The sequence below is a fragment of the Panthera uncia genome, chromosome D4 (genome assembly GCF_023721935.1).
Source record: "Panthera uncia isolate 11264 chromosome D4, Puncia_PCG_1.0, whole genome shotgun sequence".
NCBI classification, from domain to species: Eukaryota; Metazoa; Chordata; class Mammalia; order Carnivora; family Felidae; genus Panthera; species Panthera uncia.
The window spans coordinates 7099091-7106492 of NC_064807.1; positions in this window are offsets into that span (position 1 = coordinate 7099091).

The window sequence follows — 7402 nt, forward strand, 5'->3', positions numbered from 1 at the left end:
AAAAGAAATTCCACTGAGACCCCAGGGGCGAGCAGCCCTGGGTTATTGACTCGTTACAGGAGGTTCTCGGTACGTTCCACAGGCTTGCAAGATGGTGGATGTGCTTTCCTATGGGGCTGGATTGTTCCCCTCACCCCCCATGTGAGCGTATTTGGGGTTTAAATTTACAAGTAAAATTCAGAAAATCATCACGGGCTCTTTTTGGACAAGGCAGAAGGCAGGATGGCCCAGGGCAGATTTGTTGGGGCACATACACTAGAAAAATGAGTTTTGGAGATTTTCTCTATCAACCATTTAATCAGAAACTGGCCGAGCCTGCCTGTGAAGTCATCATTAATACAGCAGAGGAAGATTTTCCCATCAAATAATCCCATTTACTGTTCAATTACGATTGTGTACTTTTTCCCAGGTCACAGGAGTGTGTCTATAGGAAAAGAGCTTTTCCACTCCTTGCTACTAAGAGGTTTTCTGCTCCTGGATACAAAATCATCATCCCAACTACATCCATTGTTGGAAACAGTATTTTGGGTTGGCCCTGTGTAATGTGAAATGAAGAGAGAAAGCATGTAGCTGAATCCCGATATGGAAATCCAGACTTGAAAACATTCTCTGATGGTTTGGCATCCGTGGGATAAATTGGTCATAGTTCTCAACAACTCAGATCAAAGCCAAATGCTGTTTGCATTCAGACAGTGATTCAGGGACCATGTCTTATTTGGTTTCTTTGAAAATAGAGCACAGACATTTTTTCATACCTTTGAGAGAAATCTTTTGGCCGCCAAATTTGCGCCTTGTAAATGTTATTGTACCCTAATACAAAGTTTTTACATCTTGTCTCAAATGTCTCTTTCGGAGTTATTCCACCATTCCCGGAGCCGAGTGGCTTGTTGCAGTGAAGGTCTCCTGATGTAATGTGAAGAGAAAAAATATAGGCCAACTGGTAAAGATAAAAAAGACATGCGAGTAAATAAAACACATATGGACAGTCTACTTGCGGAGCTAAAATGTATATGAATGTGTATGCAAATCAGCCATCCAAACAGAGATCTAGGCTGGGCCAGCCCTAGGCTCGGTTACCGAGTAGCCAAGTCTGTTCTCTGTGGCCTCTCTTTGCCCCTTACCTGGATATTTTCCCCAGCACCTCCACCCCTGTTCTTTCTCAGTCTTCTTTTCCATCCTTCTGAACCTGTTAGAGAAGCAGAAATGCCCTGGTTTCAGGACCCAGCTCAGGACCCCTCCTGATGCCTTGCAGTCCCTTGCTCTCCGGCTCTCCCTTCAACCATGTGTGTCCCGTGTCCCTCTCTTGCGGGCGGCACTCATCCAGGAGGAGCCCAAGGCTAGGTGAGAACGATTTAAGTGACCCTTCTTCGATAAAAATTGTTAACGCGTAGCCAGTTCTTGATGTTAATGAACAGATTATATGTTTTGAAAACGATTTTCCAACGTTGTTTTGTCCACTTAACAGACTTTATTCAGTTTCTGTTGTGCAGAGTGCAGTGGCTTTGGTGTCATGGGAACCGTAGGAGGGCCCAGATGTCAGTGGAGAGGGCAGGGGTCATGCACACAGAGTGACAGTTCAGAGATGAAGTAAGCTGATTTTATCTTCTCTGAGGCGTATTTCACGCACTCAGTGGAGCAGACACTGTTCTAAGGGTTCCTCAAATATCAACTCACTCAGTCTTCAAAACAAGGCTCTAATTCTATTCCCATGTCCGTTCCTCTTCTGCAGGCGGAGAGAGAGGCGCAGAGGGTGACGTCCCCAGGGTCGCCTGGCCAGTAAGTGTGGAGCCAGGACTGAATCTCGGCAGTTTGGCCCCGGCATCTACGTCCTTAAAGCAGCTTGATGTGGTGTCTTCAGCTTTAGGACGAGTGCCAAGTGCAGGACACAGACGGGGTCTGATTTGAGGGTGGGATCCACTCCCGGTGAGCTGGGGAGGGCAGAGAGGGCTCTGGGACAGAGCCCCTTCACCCTGGCTACCCATCATGGTCACTGGGAAGTTAGAGTCCCGATGCCCGGATCTCATCCAGGCCATTACATCAGAATGTCGGGGAGGAGGCCTGGCCGGGTTCGTGAAGGGCACTCCCGGGCATCTGAAGAGCAGCCATCGTGAGAGGCCAGTGCAGGGAGGAGGAGCTCCAAGTGGACCCCCGGAGTGGGCAGGAGCTCTGGAAGGCCGAGGCGAGGGTGACCAGGTGCTTGGTGGGGTGAGAGGAGGCAGAGAACAAGGTCCCCGCTCCTTACTCTTTCCCTCTTCTCCACCGCGAGGCTCTGGGGCGTCCTTCTTTCTCCTCATTGTCCTCCTTTTTCTTCTCTTTTTTTTGTTTCCTAACTCCTCTTTCCTCCTCTCCTCCTCTCCTGTCAATCCTTTACTTTCTCCTTTCCTGCATCCCCCTGCTGTTCTCTTAGTTCTTCCTTCTCCTGCCCACCTCTGCCTTCCACTTCATTGCCTTTTGGTCATTTCACTTGACCTCACCCCTCTTCCCACGGGAAGATGGGCAGAGGCAGAGATGTGGCTTCGGGTGAATCTCCATGCTCATTTGCGGTGCTCTAGGGGGCACAGAGGGAAGGCCTGGGATGTGTAGACCCAGTTCCCAAATAGTACCTTTCACGTTTTATCCTGGCCAGGGCCGTATCCCCTGGGGACCTAGAGCGGGTGGCGCCTGGCCCTGGGGCTGCGGGGAGAGAGGAGAGCTTGGAAGGTGTTTTTGTTTTCTGTTGACACTGAGACAGATCACCCTCAACAGAGTGGCTTAAATGACCCGATTCACATCTCACGTTTCTGTAAGATACAAGTCTGACACGGGTGTCGGTGAGGCTGAGGTCACACAGTGGCAGACTGCTTTCCTTCTGGAGGTTCTAAGGAAGACTCTGTTGCATCGCCTTTTCCAGCCTCCATTGGCTGCCCGAGGTCCTTGGCTTGTGGGTCCTCCCTCCGTCTTCAAAGCTAGTAACACGGCATCTCCCTGTCCCTTCCGCGGTTGCACCCAAGTCACTTTCTCGGACTGTCTTCTTCTGCCTCCCTCTTCCACTTTTCAGGACTCTTGTGGTTACGTTGGACCCGCTTGGATACTCCAGACTTATCTATTTTAAAGTCATTTTATTAACAACTTCACTGCCATCTGGAGCTTAATTCCCTTTTGCCCTCTAAGCTGACGTATTCACAGATTCCAGGGATCAGGATACGGGCATTGTTTTGCAGTGGGGGATGGATATTATCCTCCCTACAATAGAAAGCCTCACAGAGCAGAAGAAGTGGACAGTCAGGGTCATTCAGTGTAGACATAAGCACAGAGGTTTGAGGACTTGGGAGAGTGTTCAAGGCAGGTTTTGAGGACCTATAGGAGTTTAGCATCACTTGGAAGTGTCACATAACTGGCCGTGACCCATTCCATTTGTACAGTATATTTTATTTGTAAGTTTTACGTATAATTGTGTTTACCACATATCTCATCAAAATGTCTTCCAATAAGGCGGGACTCTGTGGGGGCAGTAGAGTGTTGTGGCCAAGAGCATGTGCCCTGGAGCCATAGGGAGCTGGGTTCTAGTCCCACCACTGCCACTCATTAGACTGAGATCCATGAGGATTGAATGAGATCAAGAGTCTCAAGTACTTTACCTCAGCCCCTGGCACATAATAAGCTTCTGGTAACTATGAGCTATTATTATTGCCATAATTAAGCTGTGTCTTAAGCTTACAGCTTATAACTTGCCACTCACCACTTTCTCCTTAATGACCACTTCTTGCTGGAAGGAAAATGAAAGCAGCGGAGGAAGAACATTTCTGACCTATGCAACCAGCTGAGATAGCATCATTATTATCAAGGTCAGACTGTCTAACTGCTGGCCCCGAAATTCAATCTAGAATCTAAGGACTCTCTGCTCCTACCGCTTACACCAGTAGCCCCAAATGGCATGTATGGCTGAGTTTGAAATGACATTTGGGTACAAAACACAAGACGGAAAAGCATGGGGGCTGGGGGAAGGCGGTGTTCCAGGCTGAACTGAAACCTTCTAAGGTGATTAAGAACAACAACAATAACAGGAATGAGCGGGACTCAGAGATGCCTGGGAAGTCGCTTCTCTGCAAATCTGTCTTATTTCTAAACGTCATTCCAGGAAAATCTTGACTCTGTTTTATCTGGGAGTGAGATGAAATCCAATTTCAACAGGAATCTGGGAATGCACACACTTCCTATGAGGTGCTGAGTTCTGGGGCTGCATTTGTTAAGCAGTAACGGGACACATAGAAATGGCCTGGTTTTCAAGGCAGTTGTCTGACAACCGAGTGGATTAGCTACTCCATCTGACCTCCAGAGGTTGACCAGCTGGTCTGAAAGGGGGCATTGTGTAATTACTGGGGAAGTGGAATGTCTCTTGTTTAATATTATACTGACCAAATGGTAGGAGGATCTTGAAAAGAACATGAGCCGTAATGTTAATCTTTTTAAATTACCGGGCTAAAATGGTATCACAAAAACTATTTATGACAGGTGGCGAGCCCCTTGAAGTTTGTCTTGCTTGTCTTTGCGTCCTCTGCGGTACCGTGAACACCTCGGTTGCTTCTGGAAGTTGTTGGCAGCTATTTGTTTGAAAAAAATAAAAGGGATCTGCTGGCTCCCACAAATGAAACCGTGCAGAGGTCAGAGATGGAGATCAGGTAGGGTTCCCCCGGAGCTCTGGGTCTGTTTTCCGCTACCTTCTCCACCCTGCCCTCACAAAGTATCACCTTCCTTGGCAGGCTGAGAGGAAGACAGCTTCGTTTCTGTTTCTCCACAACCCATAGAAGAGGAGAGCCCCTTTCCAGTGGCTCCCTAGAAAGAGGAGAAGTCACATTCCTCGGAAGCTACCAAAGAACTTTCCTCTCCTGAGAACGTCTCATTGGCCCAGACTGGGTCATCCGCCCATCACTGAACCCACCCCTGCAGCCAGGACTTTCTTCTTCCCATCGTATTGGCTCAAATTAGGAACCAGTCTCTGGCCAGGGGAATACCTGATTGGCTTAGGTATGAATTTATGAGCCGTACAGTTTGGCCAGCGGGGAGAGATTTCTCTCAGAGTCGTGAAGCCCGTTCCTGGAGCCGGGTCTAGGGGAGTTCCTGTGCTGCATCCTCTATCAGGAGAGGAAGCCCCCAACTGGGGGTGCGTGCCGGCCAGTAGCGCAATTCCCAGTCAGTCTGTGCAGGAACTCAGCAGAACCGAGGTCCTCAGTGGTTCGGGAACCAGCCCACGCTCTCCCAGGAAGGGGTAGAGTTAGCATTTCTGGGCTCGCTGATGCCAGAGTCCACCCCCCTTCCAGCACACCACCCTGCCTGAGTGAATGAACCGTCTGGTGGGAGCGGGCGCCCCGCACCGGAAGAATAGTAGCTTAATGGTTAATGTGGGAGAGTGCTTCGCCCTGAAGCCTGGGCATTCCCCTGGGAGCCGGGTGACACCGGTAGGGTAGGTCACCCACCGGTCTCTGCCTCTGTTTCCTCATTTGCACAATGGAAATTGTGCTGCATCGTACCTCACTGGGGTGTTGTGAGGGTCAGGGAAGGAATGCCGACAATGAACTTGGAACCTCGGTCCGGCCTGAAGGGAGTCGGCACCTTACCCAGGGCAGGTCTCCTTAGATGCTGCTGCTCATTTGTCTGGTGGGCGGTGACACGGACTCGTCCCTCCTCTCCAGCGGCAAAAGGAAGTGTGGATGGGTGTGAAAGCCCCCTGAGTACTTCAGGGTCATGGGGACTTAGACCTTGTAGAAAATTTCCGAGTGCTTTGAAACCCCCTTGCAGGTAGGTGTGTGCAGAACCTGAGGTGAGTTGGGGAGGAGTTCGAAAAGCCACCGAATCAGTTTTTTTGTAGAGCTTAATTCTGTCCTCAACTTACTCCCAGTCCTTGCTTATGCTAATGATGTCCCACCGCTGTCTTGCCTTCTTGGCCTCCTCTTGTTTTGAAACAATCGATCTTCCTCTCCGCATGCTTTCCCTCTTTTTTCTCCACAGAATTTAGTACATAATATATTTTTTTCCCTTTGGCAGAATTCAGGGTGTGATGCAAATGACCTGGTTTGGAGGCACGAAGGAGGTGTGGGGTGTCGTCAGCTGGGGAAGGATCATTGGGGCAGTGCAGGGGGGCTCACCCCCTGATTTGTAAGCATTGCTTACCCAGCAAGTTTTCTTTCCCAAGAAGAAGCTTCAGTTGACAATGAAGAGCCTTGGGGCACAGAAAGAGAATGACAGGTGTTTAGACCCTCCTGGAGTATTGGAATGATCACATGGATGCACCAAGACAGTTGTTAGTGCTGTCCACCAACTCTCAAGGTAGAAAAAGCCATTCTTTTGCTTCCTCATTCATTCATTCATTCATTCATTCATTCACTCATGCATGCATACATTCCCTTAGCATTAATTACTTACTAGTGCTCACCAGTATTGCTTGGCCATGAAAGGCTTATGAAGAAATGTAAATTCTACCTGTTAGAAGGCACTTGGAGAAGGCAGGTTATGCATAGAAAGCATTACGATGAGGTAATTAATTTTATATTATGTATCATATAGAAGTGGCCAGTGTGGATTTAAATAGTAAAGAGTAGGAAACTGGCTGCCTGTGGAGTATTGTGTATGTCTGCAAACTTTATTTAAAGAGATTTTCTTATGTTTTTATTTATTTTTAAGAGAGAGACAGAGAGTGAGCAGAGGAGGGGCAGAGAGAGAGGAAGACACAGAATCTGAAGCAGGCTCCAGGCTCTGAGCCTGATGCGGGGCTCGAGCCTACTAACTGTGAGATCATGACCTGAGCAGAAGTCAGACGCTTAACTGACTGAGCCACCCAGGTGCCCCTTTATTCTTTATTTTGGTAAGCTCTTTGTAGATAGATGTTAGCAGTATGTCAAGAAATATCCTGTCAACCTTTGCAGAACATTAGATGCATCTGAATCAGGTTTGTATAAAATAGGAAGAAAAATTTTACCAATTAAAGAGGAAGAGGGACTATATGGTGAAAATAATTCATTTGGTCAGTCGCATGTGGAGTGATACATTTTAGACTCTGATTTACAGTTTTGAACTTAGAAAGGAAAAGAGGTATGATGCCATGAATGTAATGGGTATAAATAATAATTTCCAAACATCGCATCGCCGTTGTGGAAGCAGGAGAGTCTGGGCTGACTGCACTCGTGGCAGAATTAGTAGAAAGATCAATTTAACAGTTTCATTAGGGTATCGAGCACTGATAGCATTCTGCTGTTTGTACTGTTCGCTTAGGAAGGTAAAATGGAAATTTTCCATCTGACACATTTATTTCCCCTCTTTAAGTTGGCAAACACTGACTTTTTCCACTGCATTTCTACATAACTGGACTCTTGCCAGCTCCCGTGTGTGTGTGTGTGTGTGTGTGTGTGTGTGTGTGTGTGTGTGTGTG